Raw genomic sequence first — 16,440 nt, forward strand, 5'->3', positions numbered from 1 at the left:
GAGAGGTGGATTTTCCCTTTGCATTTAGTGACCATGGATGGGCGAGATTCAGGTGATGTCCCTGCACCCCACACTGTCTTGTTCTGAGAAAGGATTTGACTTAACCCTAAAAAACCTGATGGGTATGCCTCTCAAATTAGTCAGTGCGGAGGAGCTGAAATGACATTTACAAAAAAAAAAAAGAAGAAGAAGAAGAAAGAAAGAAATCTGAGGCGCCTGGGTGGCTCAGTCATTAGCGTCAGCCTTCGGCTCAGGTCATGATCCCATTGTCCTGGGATGGAGCCCCACATCGGCTCCCTGCTCAGCGGGAAGCCTCCTTCTCCCTCTCCCCTTCCCCTTATGTTCCCTCTCTTGCTGTCTCTGTCTGCCAAACAAATAAATAAAATCTTTTTTAAAAATGTAATATTGAAAGAGAGAGTTTTCTGCTCTCCCCTCGCATGGGGAAGGGAGTTCTTACTATTCCCCTCAGTGCGACAGATGGGAACCACTGCCTTTCCTTCCTGCAAGAACACAGTCTCTGTCAGAAACCCTCCCTTGGTGGGCCGTGGGCTCTCCTGAGAGCGCAGCTGCCCCTGGAGAGGAGCTCGGGGAACACACCCCTCCCAGGGGCACAGTCCTGTGAGCCCACCTCTGTTCGCATCCGTGCACAGATCGGGGACCAGCAAAACCTCAGCGTGGGCTCTGAGCTTGTCCCGCAGAGGGGCAGCGTCCCGGCATCCTGGGAACCGCGTCGGTTGCCACTGCTGGAAAGGCAAACTGCGGTTGGGGCACAAAGAAAAATGTATCTTTTGCATAAACTTGACGGAATTTAGAGTTAACTACAGCCGTTTTATGCCTATAGTTCGAGTTTTGACAAAGGGATATACCTGTGCCTCCTTCGCCCTAATCAAGAAATAGAACATATCCACCCTCCCAAAAAGTTCCCCAGGGGCCCACTTACAGTCAGCCTCTCCCTCTCCCAACCCAGGCATGCCCTGAGCTGGTGTCCATCGCTAGAGATCGGTTTTGCTCATTACAGAACACCACGGAGGTGAAATCACATGGTGTGCGCTCTTCTCTAGCTCAGCGGCGTGTTTCTGAGAGTCACTGATGTCACTGCAGGTACCAGGGGTTGAGTGCAGTGGCTGAGGGGTAGCCCATTGTACGGATACATCGCAACTGGCTTCTCCATTCACCTGTTGGTAGGCGTTCTGGTTGTTCCCAGGTTCTGGCTGTCACGAACATTACTGTACAAGCCCTTCAGGGGAAATACGCTTTTCTTTCTCTTGCACATGCGTATAGAAGGAGAGCAAATTGCCATTTTTATAGATTTTATTTATGTATTTGACACAGAGAGAGAGCGTGTGGGAGGGGCAGAGGAAAAGGCAGATTCCCCGCTGAGTGGGGAGCCCAATGTGGGGCTCGATCAAGGGACGCTGCGATCGTGACCTTAACCAACTGAGCCGCCCAGGTGCCCTGCAAGTTGCATTTTTAAGAATTCAACAAATGTGATGATGCAGGAACTTGGGAGATATGTGAATATAGCAGATGATTAGAAAAGAAAATTATAATATAACAAAGTGTAAATCAAGTGGTTTGGGGTCCTGGGGGCTGGGGGACACGGCTGCAGATCGGGAGTGTCCTGGAGTAACAGGGAGTTAATTCTTCCTTACCTTTCTCCAGTCCCGTGAACTTGGACAACCAGCCTCTTCCGCAACCACCATGAAAGGAAAGTAGTTCTATCGGCTCCTTCCTTCACCGAGCTTTAAAATCATCTTTTAGGGGCGCCTGGGTGGCTCAGTGGGTTAAAGACTCTGCCTTCGGCTCAGGTTATGATCCCGGGATCCTGGGATCGAGCCCCGCATCGGGCTCTCTGCTTGGCGGGGAGTCTGCTTCCCCCTCTGTCTCTGCCTGCCTCTCTGCCTACTTGTGATCTCTCTCTCTCTGTCAAATTAAAAAAAAAAAAAAAATCATCTTTTAGCAAACATTTGGGTCCTTTAAGAAAACTTCAGCTATAAAAGGCCAAGGTTGATATATCTTGTACTTATAAATATGGACAGAGGGCGGGTGGCCAGACATGGAACAGACATAAGGGGAGGCTGGTTGGAGAAATAAAGTCAAAACTAAAATCTTCTCTCAACCCAGAAATGCTCTCCACAAAGGGAGTATGGAGAACAAAATCAGTTTTATTACTGAATAAGCATTAAGTCAGAGTGGGAAGGGCAGCCTAGACAACCCACTAGGAATGCCAGAGAAAGCAAGCTAGCTCACCCTGTCATGGACCCACACAGACTCCACCGTTTCATACATTGTCTCAAGATGAACCACTTCTAGGGACGCCTGGGTGGCTCAGTTGGTTAAGCAGCTGCCTTCGGCTCAGGTCATGATCCCAGCGTCCTGGGATCGAGTCCCACATCGGGCTCCTTGCTCGGCAGGGAGCCTGCTTCTCCCTCTGCCTCTGCCTGCCATTCTGTCTGCCTGTGCTTGCTCTCTCTCCCTCTCTCTCTCTCTCTCTGACAAATAAATAAATAAAATCTAAAAAAAAAAAAAAAAGATGAACCACTTCTAGTCCTCATGTGAGGAGACTTCAGAGCACCACTAGTCACACACAGTTCATTCTGACTTTACCTGGTCATCAAGGACCTTCTGTGCTAGCTAAAGGGCTTTACCCAGAGGACAGATCACCTTCTCCTACCTTATGAAAGGAGGTTATTTTGCAGCTCAGAGGGACATGCTCACTGGAGTTAGGCTCCTACCCTCCCACCTAAGCTCAGAGACACTGTCTCCCTTGATGTTCACGTTTCGAAGAGATAGTACCCAGGTCCTGGAGGATGACACTCCTGGGCCATAGCGCTGACACAACGCCCATCTCGTCTTCCAAGCCATCTGTGTATCTTTCAAAGACGAAAGAAGGTACTTACGGTGGCAAGTTTCCTGAAGTCAACGGTTGAGAAAAAAAGAGAAAGAAAAGCAAATCTTTTCCTTTATTTTTAGCAGAGAGAATTGAACCTGCTTTTAATTTGTATTGGTCCTGACAGTACACACTGGATGTTCCTTAAAATGATGTACCCAGAATAAATCAGTTTTGGTCCCCACTCCCAGGCTGGAGTCTCTGACTTTGGCCCCAGTAAAGCGGAGGGATGCAGCTGAAGGCTTCAAACCCTGCAACCTTTGCCACGCCGGACTCCGTCGCCAGACTCTTCTCTCCAACCCTTCCTATCTCATTCTTATTCATTAGGTGGTTGCGCCTAAGAAACCACCCTCCCCTCCTTTCACCCCTAGCCCAGGGGCTTTGATTTTTGTTGGGTCCCTGGGATCCTCCAGAAGTCCCAGTAAAGTCCCTGATGGACTCCTTGCCTCTGGGGGCGCCCAAGGTTAAGGAAACTAGGAGGCAGGGCTGGGGGCTGGGCGCAGTCTGAGCTCAAGGAATCAGCCTCTATGCAGGTCACAGGAGGAACTCATCAGATGCAAACCCAGCATGACCTGCACCCCCTTTCCTGAGCAGATCCCCCTATTGTTCTGTCTCCAAAGAGACATCTGACGCGGTCAATCCAATTACTGCAGTGTATTCCTCCCTCCAATGCTAGCGATTTCTAAATGTCTTTAACTGGAATTGGGCGGCTTCCCATTCTAATTATCTCCAGGGGCCTCTTGCCCCACGGTGGCGGCTGTAATTAGAGCTCATTTCACTCTGAGAGGACGGTTGAGACTTGGGGGGTGTACAGAGTAACCTCTTTGTCACCCCTTGTTTATCTGGGCTTGTTTCGGGGGATGGGAAGGTCACCGCTCAACAGATGCCCGCCTTCACCCCGGCGGCTCAGAGGGACACGCTGAGATGCACTTGGGTCCTTCCAGGCTTTTCGGTCCCCCACAGAGCGGCTGACTCAGCGGGGGTGTGCAGGGCTGAGAGTTCGTGTTTGGTGATGTGTGACACCGCGGGAGGAGGAAGACGGTTGATACTGTCATTATTTAAAATCACTTCCACCTACTGGGCTGAGTCACTGGCACGTCACTGCCTGGGATTTTGCATCAGTCTCAAAAATACCTCTCTGTGGAGCTTTGTCCCCTCAGCAGCACGCCTGTTCCCGCACTCAGACAGCCTTAGAGGACAGCTGAGTGGGTCTTGCCCCCAGCCACGTCTCTGTCCAGGGCTTAAATGCTCCCTCTGCAGCCTCCTGACAACAGTGACGCGACGTGGCACGTTTGTGCAACACCTGACCTTTCTGACTCGAGCTCTGAGGACAGCCGTGTGGTCCCCCACTTCCCACACAAGAAGGCTCAGTGTGGGGGTGGCTGAGGGGCTCCCCCCGGGGTTGCCAATCTGGGGCTGACCGGAATCTGCGTTCCCTGCCTCCTGGCCGAATCCTGAACCAGGAAGAGAGGAGAAAGGGGCTTTGGGTCTCACAGCATGGACCCCCAAAGGGCACCAGCGGCGGGGCCCAGTGAACAGGGACAAAAATCCACTTCAGCTGAAATGATCTGACCACTTGACATGTGATTTCAGAAGACAGGAGACCAGTTTCCTTTTCTTCCTTATATCTCAGACTATGATAAATATTCTCTCCCTGTCCCTCAAAGTCCAAAACAAGAGCTTTCCTCTAACAGGCGTGGGTTTCCAGAACCCTTGTGACTATTCATAAGGAAAACACCGATTTCCCAAGCAGTGAGTTCGAATGGTTCTAAGAACACAGTTTTGGGGCTAAAGCCAAGCTTGCGTGGCTTTGGTAAGGTGACTCTGGCTCTCTACGTGGTCACTTGAGATTATCATCATCACAGGGTTGCTGTGAAGGTGACAGGAGATAACCAAGCACAGAGTCTGGCACTTATTAAACCCTCATAAATGCTGTGATAATGTTACACATTTTCAATAATTACCTCATGCTACCTATCTGGTAGATACTGGGTACTGTACGTAATGGTCCAGTCGTACTTTTAAGCACTTTCTGCAATGACAGTCCCTTAAGATCTCTTTAGGGAAGGATATTTAAGCATGTGTCTTAAACTCTGTCCAACATGCTACCAGAACAAGCTCCTATAATGAAAATGTTTATTTTACATTTGTCATATGGGTGACTGGAGCCCCCTACTGTCAGGGGAGCCCCCAACTACCTGTTTGTTTGTTTGTTTGTTTGTTTGTTTTAATCCAACTTCCAGACAAACTCTTGGGAGCCTTCAAGGACTCCTCTGTCTCAGGAGGATTGGCTACCCACGTGAACAGTTCCCATACTGCTAAGAACATGAGAACCGCCACTCCTGCATAATAATGGGGCATGCTCGCCAAGAGTGAGGTGAGTTGGGATTTCTCCATGCTTCTTGAATAGTCCAGAGCCCCCTCTCCAGACAGGAAGCTCCCTCCTCCTTGCCTTCTCACAGAGTCAAGCTTCCCCTTGCTGTACCTCTGGACCCGAGGTGTTTTGGGGCCTCTTTGCTCCATGGATGCCAACCAGAACTACTCATGGCAGATACCCCATTGTCCCTGAGGAAGGAACGGGGCTTGGGAGTGTCCCCCAGCCTCTGACACTTCAGAAAGGAAGTTCTAAAGAGGCAGCAGAGGGATCTAGTCACATGACCTTAGCATGGGTTGGTGCAGAGATGGGCCCAAAAGTGGCCTGCCTAGAATTCAGACCAGCACTCCCACCGAGGATGAGAGACTGCTTGCATGAAAAGTCCAGGTCCATTTGTCTGATCATTTGGGGACTAAAATAACAGAATCACATCAATAGACAGATTCATATAGCACTCACTCTGGGCCAGACATGATTCTCAGCACATTACATACATTACATTACCTCTTTAGTTCTGTCCTGAGGCCCCAGAATGGACAGAAATCTGCATTCCTTCCAGGTCCCGGGGTGAGGAAGCATGGCAGGTGAGAGGGGTAGGAAAGGAGCTTTCTCTTTTCCCGAATATCTGCAAACTTGGAATCCCTCCCTCCCCATCTCCTCTGAGATGTTCCTGCTTCACAGAAATGCAGCCTTTCTTCTGTTTTGGAATTCAGGCATCCCCCCCAAACATTCCCCCGCCCTGCTCCCCAGCCTGCAATGCCTGGTCTCCCTCCCCAACACCATCACCAAGGCCACCTGAGGTCACACGTGCCTTCTCTGGGCCTCAGCTTTCTAGATCATCACCAGCTTACCTACCCTAAGCAACCGCCATCACATCCTCTGGTCCCAGCAGAACATAAAGATCCTCGGTCTGCAAGGAAAGATCCGAAAGGGACCCCTGAACTGGAGAGTAAATGATATTCTGGATCCTTGCAATACCGCTAAAGAAAAAACCCATGAGCTTCTCTAGGGTTGGGATCTTTTTCTCTGGCTTTCTATCTCCTGCAGCTCCTGTGACCAACACACAGCAGGTACTGAATAAAGGTTTCCTCAGGAAAAGAATGAACGACAGCATCGCCCCGGTCAGCACACTCAGACCTCCCTTCAAGAATACCCAGGTTCGGTATGTAGTCCACGAGCCACTGGTGGGCACGTCTAACCAGAACGCGAGACCCGTAGCTGAGTTGAGAGACTGTGGGGGAATCATAAGTTCCTTGTCCTTCTGCTGAGACCGTATGAAGGCGCAAGTGTTCCTGATAGGGGCAGACAAAGGCTGCCCTACAGAAGCCCTGTCAGCTCCAGGATTTTACACTAGGTCAAAGTTTCACGAGAGACTCCATGATGGGTCAGTAATAGATGGTGGGAAAAGACAATGGGCTCGAGGGGCGCCTGGGTGGTTCAGTCGGTTAAGCATCCGACTCTTGGTTTCTACTCCGGTCATGATCTCAGGGTCGTGGGATCCAACTCTGGCTCCACGCTCAGTGGGGAGTCTGGTTGAGATTCTCTCCCTATTTCCCTCCCTTGCCCTTGCCCTTCCTCTTACCCTCCCTCTCATTCCCTCATAAATAAATAAACAAATATCTTAAAAAACAAAAAAGAAATGGAGCTCTAGCTTCTCTCGGTGATTCTCCAGAAGGAGCACTGCCCCCCCCAGCCCTGAACCCATCTTCTTCAGTCAGAGCACCCAGCTGCCACCGCCATGCCCAAGAAAAAGGCCCAAGGAAGAAAAATGCAAAGGGAGAAACAAACCAGGTAGAAGGCAGCAGGGTTACCTGCACAATCTGTTCCCCTGAGAGGGAGGGAGAAGAGTCACCCGAAGGGAGCTCGTGTAGGTAATGGAGGCGCCATATTGATGCTTCGAGAGAGTTGAAGGTGCTGGAGGGGCCAAGCGCACTTTTAAAATAACTGATAATACATGTACAGGTTTGATCAAATGTTATTTTACCAAGTTTTTAAAATGCAAACTTCAGCTTCCTTTAAGAGAGTCCCAAATATTCAGTGTCACTGTTGCCTTTGGGGAGGGGGAAATGTCGCTGACAAAAATGTACCAGGGCCTGAGTCCAAATGAAGCCAAACAAAATTCCATGGCCTGATAGGTGAGGGTATGCCTTTTGAATTTTGAGGATTTTCCAGAAATCCATGCATATGGGCTGGATGACTTACAGGTAATTTGAAAGGCAGTCCTCCTCCTCTTTGCTGTCTATCACGGCACAGGACAACCCAGGCAGGTGGGGACCTCTGACAACCGATCACAGGACGCGGCATCTGCCAGCCAGGCATTCCAAAGGGCATCAGGAAAGAGGCACCGCTCTGAAGCGGGGCCCTCCCTCGTCTGGCTCGGGTGAGCTCTGAACCTGGTCTGTTCCTACTTTCACCCTCGTTCACTCCATTCCAGCCGCATGGACCTGAACTGTCTTCATCCAGGCTGAGCCATCTCCTGCCTGAGCTGCTTCCTCTGCTGGGAGGCTCCCACCCCAGGCATCCGTAGAGCTGGCTGGCTCCTTATCTCCTTTGTTCACATCTCTTTTCTCAGAAACCCTGACCTCCTACTGAAAACTACAAATCCCTCCCCCGATCTCCATTGTGCTTATCATCCTCTTAAGACTCTCCGTTTTCCTTTGTTTGCCTGTGGTCTGTCCTCCCCTTCTAAATGTAAACTCCTTGAGGGCAGAGACGTCTTTCTTTCTGTACACTGACTGCTATAGCCCTAGCACCTAGATCTTGGCTCTGAAAATACCTCCTAAACAGATGAAGAATATGTATCAGATTTGAAAAGTCGCTTTATCTTTTTGAGAGATCACAAAAGAACAAAGTTGAAGAGTTTTAAAATGTTATTCATGATTTTTTTACCCACGTCCTCCTTGAGATACTAATACTATGAGTGTTTATCACAAGCATCTCTAAGAAGGCTAGAGTTTTGGGGCGCCTGGGTGGCTCAGTGGGTTAAAGCCTCTGCCTTCAGCTCAGATCATGATCCCAGGGTCCTGGGATTGAGCCCCGCATCGGGCTCTCTGCTCAGCAGGGAGCCTGCTTTCCTCCTCTCTCTCTCTCTCTACCTGCCTCTCTGCCTATTTGTGATCTGTCTGTCAAATAAATAAAATCATTTTTAAAAAAAGGCTAGAGTTTTTTAAATGGATACAAGGCTTAAAATATTAACTGATACTGTTTTCTGTTTTTTTTTTCCTTCCTTCACGTGCCTTATTCTGTCCACCACTTCCCTCCACCCCAGCTCTGCCTTCCACTACAACACATACACATCCTGTTAAGGTTTTTTCCCCCATTTAAGCACTAGACCATTTTATAAAGCGAAAAATGCTACAGTGGGAAGAGAATAAAGGAATATTTTTAGCTTTAAAAGCCTAGGCCCTGAGAAAATTCAGAGTACAGATAAATCAGGGTGAACATAGGCCAGATTTTCATACATTCAGATTAGAAAAAGATTCTCCAGGCTTTGGGGGGCAGAGAGTAGGAGGGCAACAGGAATAGGGAGAAGAACCCAAGACATGGGGCCCTTGTACCTGACAGGGCACCATCCTCAGCCTCTATCCCACTGGCCACCAAATACCACCAGGGCTGGGGAGCTCACTGGATGTTCTTCTCATTGACTTCCTGTTACAATACTTCTGGCTGAAAGTAATGCATCTGTCTAAAGATAACATAACAACAGAGACAACTAATCATCTTATACAAAGTCCTAAGAAAGAAATCTTAAGTTTGGCTTGGCAACATAATGTTATTTAAAATCCAGGCTTTTTCTTCTCTTACCTCAGAAGACTGGGTGGTTTTGTTTTCTTTTGTTTTTTTCTTTCTTTCTTCCTTTTTTTTATAGGCTTGTCACCTCATGGATGCAAGATGGCTGCCACAGCTCCAGGCATCATATCTCATACAACTGCATTCAAATATATAACGAAAGGAGACAGGAGAGGAAGATTCTTCTTGTGTATATTTCTTTTTAGTGGGGAGGAAAATCTTTCCTACGTGCTTTTCAGCTGACTTCCCTTTATAGCTCGGTTATAGTCAGGACACACGGTGGTCATAAATCCCACTGAACCCTGCTAAGGCCAAAAAAGGGAATTATTGATATGTTATAACTTAAAAGTCCAGATACACATCAGGCTTCAGAAAATTCTAAATCCAGGGGCTCAAACTAGGTCAGCTGAAATCTATTGGTTTCCATTTTTTCAGTCTGCTTTGATTTTCCAGGTTGGCCTCATTTTCTGGCAGGCTCCTCCCTCTCCTGGTCAGGTCAAGATAATCACCTCCGTCTACAGGTGGCCATTCTATCCAGTCATCTGTCCCACTGGAAGGAGAAAGGCCTCCTGACCAATAGTTCCAGCAAACATCCCAGGTCAATGTCTCAGGGGACTGGTGTGGGGCGGTCCCCATCCCTGACCCCATGGCTCTTAAGCTGTGTCGTCAGCTGGCCGGCCGGCTTGGCACCACCTCACACACACCGAGAACAGGGGCTGGAGGACCGGGATACCATTACCCAAAGGGGGAGGGCCAAATCTGGGCTACAAAAAACGATCAACAGACACCTTGCTCGCCGTGTGGAGGACAAGCTGCTATACTGCAGAACAAAGGACTCTTTGGCAGACAATGACCACAGGATCGTCAAGAAGGGGAACAACATTCACAGTGATATTCCAGGGAGTTAAGAGGGATGACAGGCGTCCCAGGCAGAATAAGGGCCCCTCAAAAAGTCTGCACCGTAGTCCCTGGGACTGTGGATATGTTGTCTCACGGGGCACAAGGGCCTTTATGGATGTGATGGGTCGGGGGTGGGGGTGGTGAGAAGCTGTGCTGTCCCGTGGCTGGCACTGAGCTCTAGGGAGCCCCACGCAGGGACCTGAGACAGACTGCTATCTGCTCCGGGGGGGACCAGTCAATAGCCAGCAAGGAAACGGGAACCTTTGTCGTACAACCTCGTGGAAGTAGATTCTGCCAATGACCCAAAGGGGGGCGAGGAAACTGATTACCCCCCAGAGCCTCCAAGACACAGCCCTGCAGACATTTTGCTTTCACTAGGTGAGGCTGCGTCCGACTTTTGACCTACCGAACTGTAAGATGATCAACCTGTGTTGTCGAAACTGCTGAGTCTGCAGTAACTGGTTATGGCAGCAACAGAAAACTAATACAACTGGAATGGCCCTGGCTAGCACCTCCCAGACGGGAATGGCCTAGGGGCAGCGGAGAGGCCTCAGGGGCGTTTTGCCCACCGATCCCCCACTGAGAACTGAAACAGGTGCCTTAATGATGTGATCTCATCTGAGCCAGGGAGGCCAAGAGGAGAACCCAAACACTACTCACGAACAAAGGGGCTTCGTGCCAATGTCGCACGCCCCCGCAGAGGCTGAGTCAGGATGCAGCCCGTGGTGTGTGTCGTGGGAAAGCGCCAGAGCTCCTTCTACCACATCATGCTCAGCAAGTGCAGGAGAGACCGGAAATGGGCTGAAGACAACAACACGCCAAAACACAGGCACACACATCCCACAGTGGGGGCCGAGGGCCAAAGGAGGCATAGGGGAAAGACTTCACAGGGCAAGAGAGAGGCGCATTCGAGCAGGCCTAGACGGAGCAGGCCCTTCCTAGGCAAAAGAGAAACATGCAGATGTGAAGGTGGCGTGGGGGCAGCGAGTCCTTCAGAGAGAAAGAGAGAGAGAGAGAGAGGACACAAGCTGGGGTGGGGTGGGGGAGGTGGTGAGCAGAGGAAGCAGGTTGACAGATAAGAGTAAGGCTGGAAAACAGGGTTGGAATCGTATTTCCAACGGGCTTTGTAGGCCATGGTTAGGAGCTTAACTGTATGTGCAATGGGGATCCACGAAGATTCCTAAGCAGAGAGCTGCCTGGCTGGGCTACGTTTGTAAGAGCTCCTTGGGCAGCACCCAGCAAGGGCTGGGACTCGGAGACAGGAGGCAGGCAGGGGGCCCCTGCACCAGTCTAAGGTGGAAATTACCAAGCCTGTAGAGAGAGCCGTTATTTGCTGAGTGTCCCATCTGTGTCTGGGGAAAGTGCTTGGTACTCGCTGCCAATTCCCACAATGACCCTATGAAGGAGTTACCTTCTTTTTATGGATTGAAGAGACAGACTCAGAGAGGTTAGTTAGCTTGCCTAAGGTCACACAGCTACTAAATGGCCAAGTTAGGATTTTAATTTGAACTCCTGTCAAGGAGGCAGATGTTAAAACCTGTGCTTTTAACCACAGAAGAGGGATCAGAATTAAGAGCTATTTTAGAAATAAATGGATGGAATGTGGTAACCAATTAAAAGGGAGGAAGGTTGAGGTAGAAGCATGAGGTCTCTGCTTGATTGATGAGGCGTGGGCTAGAATACAGGAGGTGCAGGTTGGGGGAACCTAGCGCTCCCCAACCAGGGGCAGCAGCACAGCCCTGGGGGCATTTGGAAATGGGCAGGGGTGGGAGTTGTCTTAGTGGTTCCAGTGACTGGGTGGAACCAAACATCCTTCTGGCCATAGGACTGTCCTACTCAGCAGAGAACAGTCATATCCCAAATGCCAAAAGTGCCCTTCCAAGAAATACCAAAGACAATCTCAAAGCACATCTACCTCCCAGACCAGAGAGATGTGGAAATGAAAGACTGAACTTCAGAAAATCATTGACACCAGAATGCGTGAGATTGGATGACACTTAGGAGAACTCACAATGAGAGAATGTTCTGGAAAACCTGCAAAGTCAGTATCAAAGTGTGGTCTCTGGAGCAGCCGCAGCATCACCTGGAATCCGGTTAGATGCAAAAACCTGGGGCCTCCGGGGTGGCGGCACCAACTGGGGTACCCTGGGGTGACGGTCGTGCAGCCAAGCGTGAGAACCGTGGTGGAGGGGCTGGGCAGACGGTGGGGGAAGCAGAGGAAGAGCAGAGAAGGAATGAGAGTTCCTGGGGGAAAAAATGGTCAGCAGTGACAGATGCTATGGAGTCAAGCAGAGCGTCCACGACACGGGACGGAACAGGATGCTTTCCACGACTTTGCCAAGAATAGTTTCAGTGGATGGGCAGAAAGTGGCAGCAGCTTGGGTCTCAGCAGGCTGAGGACTATTTGGAGTTAAAAATAAAGAATGGGGAGTAAAAGGAAGAGAAGGGATCAGTAGTAACTTGAGAGGGACACGGGGTCAAGGGAGAATTTTTAAGGATGAAACAGAATTATATTTTTAATGCCTCAAATATAAAGGGGAAAAATAAACAGGAGAGAAACGTATAGGAGTGCCAGAGGTCTATGCACTGAGAAGTGGGCACTAGACAGTAAGATCTGAGCAGTGCTGAATGCGGAAGGGCAGGGAAATACTGCCTGGAACAGGGCACACCCTTCCAGAAATGGGAAGGACGGAGGCATCAAAGTTGGAGACATTAAGGAAACAAGGTCATTTAGCACTTGGCATAGTGCCTGGTGCCCAGGGGGCTCCCAGGACTGACAAGACCCATTGCTTCAAGTTCCATCCCAGTTTGCCCATTCAGTAGCCCTGTGACCTTGGGCAAAGTAACAGACCTGTCCAAGTGTGTGTCTCCCATCCATGAAAGAAGAGGCCAGATCTCACGCAGGGAACAGAGGGGCAGGAGTTAGGAAAAGACCTTGAAAAATGAGGAAACTTAGAGCAATTCCTGTGATGCACGAGAGGCCGTTGACCAGAGACCAGTAAAAAGAGCATGTATAAAACACGGTAAGAGGGTGCATGACCAGAAATGTAAGAGCAGAGTGGTGTCAAACTACAAAGTGATGTCCCAGCTCTGACCAGAGGCAGCTTCTGTACGTGTCCAACAACATACAGCTCCCCCGCCCAGGAGCTGCCGTGATGGTTAATTTTAGTGTCAATCTGACAGGGCCACAGGGTGCCCAGGGTTGGTCAAACACTATTCTGGGTGTTTCTGCATGAGATTAGCCTTTCAGTTGGTGCACTTGCGTAAAGCAGATTCTCTCCCTGGTGTGGGGGGTCTTACCCAATCAGTTGAAGGCCTGAATGGAACAAAAGGCTGACCTGCCCCAAGTCAGACAGAATTCTCCTGCCTCATGGCCTTCCAGCTAGGACAGCAGCTCTGGTTCTACAGCACTTCTGGCCTCTGGACTCAAACTGGGATGTGGATCCTGTAGATTCTGTACTTTCCAGCTTCCATAATCCTGTGGACCAACACATTATAATAAATCCCTTTTGTATACGCATACACACAGTTGTTTTGGACTGCATAGCTCTACTTACATGGATTTTTTTATGGTACAGTATTATAAATATATTTTCCTTATAATTTTCTTAGTAACGCTTCCCCTAGCTTACTTTATTGTAAGGAATATAGTACATAATCCATGTAACATTAAAAAAATGTGTTAATCAACTGTTTATGTTATCAGCAGGTTTCTGATCAACAGTAGACTACTAACTTTTGGGGGAGTCAAAAGTTATATGCAGGGGGCACCTGGGTGGCTCAGTCAGTTAAGCCTCTGACTCTTGGTTTTGGCTCAGGTCATGATCTCCGGGTTGTGGGATCGAGCCCTGCATCTGGCTCTGCACTCCCTGTGGAGTCTGCTTATCCCTCTCCCTCTGCTCCTCCCTGCTCTGTCCCCATCTCTTACTCACAAATAAGTTATCTTACCAAAAAAAAAAAGCTATCCACAGATTTCCAACTGTGCAGGACAGGGGGTCGGTGGCTCCAACCCCTACATTTTTCAAGGATCACCTGTATATCACATTGGTTCTGTTTCTCTAGAGACCCTGACGAATACACTGCCTAATGCATGATCTTATCATTCATTCCCTCGGCTTATGAAAGGATGTGAAATGGCTGCATAGCGACATGAAGTTCCAGGCAACTCAGCTTTCTTTTCAACGGCAATCCTTGTAGGAGGAAGAAGCAGGTTCATGGGAAAGGGGTGTTCTGAACCGAAGAGTGAAGACAGAAGAAAGAATAAGCAGAGGAATTACCAAGGTGGGACAATCCAAAGGGAGCCCAAATGTTAAAAGAAAGATTTTGACCAAACACAATTAAGAAGAAAGAACAGGGGGTAAAACCAGGAAACAACAACAACAACAACAAAAGCAAAAAAAAAAAAAACCAAAAAAACAAAAAACAGTGGCATCAAAGGCAGAGGAGGGGGAAGAGAAGTCTAATCAATGTTGCTGTTGCCCTACAATTTTAATGTGGGGTTTTAATGAGTTTTTGGAAGCTGATTAAACCAGGACGATGCTGTGCACCGTAGCACAGCTGGAGAGTTCACTTTCCCAGGCAGTAGGAACTGTAGCTGTGTGTCTGGGTGGCAAGATAAGAGCATTCCAAATCATTTATTTTAGAAAATAAATTCTCACTCAGGGGCAAGCAGCCAACTAAGTTCTGGAAAGCTCGGACTATGGAAAATTTGACACTTCCTTTCAGCCTAAGTACCTATGACACAGGCCCCATTCCAGAACCAACACGCACACTTCCCAAGCGGTCCACTCGCAGTGCTCCCGTCTCTCCAGAGATGCACCAGTTCCCCTGAAGAATGTGAGGGATCTGCTGTAGCCAAACGAATGCCTTGAATGACTGAAGAGGCGGAGGAAAGACGGAAGTTAGAGTGGTGGCAAATCACGTGATAGATTTTCACTTTCTACATTAAGTTAGTGGACGGAGATCACAGCCTCTGGTCTCCCAGCAAAAGGCCTGAGCAGTCTGAAGCCAACAAAAAGACAACTTTTCTGAGGCACCTGGGTGGCTCAGTCTGTTAAGCATCAGACTCTGGGTTTCTGCTTGGGTGGAGATCTGAGTATCCTGAGACAGAGCCCCACATGGAGCTCCACGCTCAGCTCTCCCTTGCCATCCCCCTGCTCACGCTCTCTCTAAAAGAAATGAATAAAATCTTAAAAAAAAAAAAAAAAAAGGGAAGAAGAAGACAATGTTCCCCTTGAAGGAGTGTGGAAGCAAGAAATTCAGACATATTGGAAAAATCAGTTAGAACCCAGAGCAACCCTTCCATCCCCAAAAGCTCTGCTGTCATGTTGGCTCTCAGCGGAGGACAACTCTCTGCTAACAGGTGCCCAGTTAGCCAGTTATGTATAAAAGATGATTTAAAATGCCAACTTATTTTATAAACATGCAATGACCGTGATTCTGAAGATATCAGGGAAGCTGAAAAAAAAAAAATCAGTAATAAGCATATAAATTGTTAGGTACTGTATCTTCACAGACATTCGCAGGAGAGTATTAAGTATGTTTACGAGACACTCTTAAGAGAGTGACAAGGGGGGGCGCCTGGGTGGCTCAGTGGGTTAAGCCTCTGCTTTTGGCTCAGGTCATGATCTCAGGGTCCTGGGATCGAGCCCCGCGTCGGTCTCTCTGCTCAGCCGGGAGTCTGCTTCTCCCTCTCTCTCTGCCTGCCTCTCTGCCTACCTGTGATCTCTCCCTCTCTTGCTGTCAAATAAAATCAGTCTTTAAAAAAAAAAAAGAGAGAGTGACAAGGTGAAGAGCTTTTGGGGGCAGCGACGGGCACCTCTCTGGTGTGGCAAACACCCCCACAGGCCCCCCCACAGGATGAACCAGCACCTGCTACGAACGTGCCAAACATGACGAGAGAAACTGCGGTTATAAACACGAGTAAGCCTGCTGCTGGTGTGATCCTCAAGAAACGTAAATTAGACCTTACAAGGGGTTCCCCTGTAGAAGAACAAAGTCTCAGTTCACCACATTGTACACCCCGCTCCGCCTGCACTCGTTTCCCTTTCGACACCCCCTCGGCTCGGGAAGCTTCCGCCACGATGACCGGCCATGTGGACTCTCTGAGCTAGTTCTCTCCTGGGGCGCTTTGCATCTGCTGTTTCTTCAGCCAGGGATATTCTCCCCCTGTTCTGGCTGGCATCTTCCCCCCACCGTCTGCTGTAGCTCTCCTGACCCCCTCCCCGCCCAGGTCACTATCACCTCCCACATTCAGAGGTGGATGGGTCTGTTGGCACCAGGCACCAGCCACCAGCTCACTCCTGCTCCTGTTTCTGCTCCGGCAACTGGTACTGAGCAAGAGTGGGCCGGGGGAAGGACTGTACCCTCAGAAACTCAACAGTGCCCGAACTCATCAGTAACTGGCTGTTGAAGGAAGGAATGAACGAAGAAAGGATTCTTGTATCTAGACAAGTCATCGGACACATGTACGCTAAACCAGGCCAGT

General features: G+C 49.3%; 1 long non-coding RNA gene across 4 annotated transcripts; it reads right to left on the reverse strand.

Moving 5' to 3' along the window:
* Positions 1-9,097: 9,097 nt before the first annotated feature.
* On the reverse strand, positions 9,098-14,970 carry LOC125098465 (uncharacterized). Of its 4 annotated transcripts, none has more exons than XR_007126831.1 (3): positions 14,724-14,970; positions 13,292-13,431; positions 9,098-9,355 (listed from the first exon to the last, which is right to left on the reverse strand). It is a non-coding gene; the product is annotated as an uncharacterized LOC125098465 (long non-coding RNA). The 4 variants fall into 4 exon arrangements; XR_007126828.1 differs by having other exon boundaries at positions 14,688-14,970; XR_007126829.1 differs by having other exon boundaries at positions 9,098-9,358; positions 14,688-14,970.
* Between the last annotated feature and the right edge of the window lie 1,470 nt (positions 14,971-16,440).

The sequence above is a fragment of the Lutra lutra genome, chromosome 4 (assembly GCF_902655055.1).
Source record: "Lutra lutra chromosome 4, mLutLut1.2, whole genome shotgun sequence".
Lineage (NCBI taxonomy): Eukaryota > Metazoa > Chordata > Mammalia > Carnivora > Mustelidae > Lutra > Lutra lutra.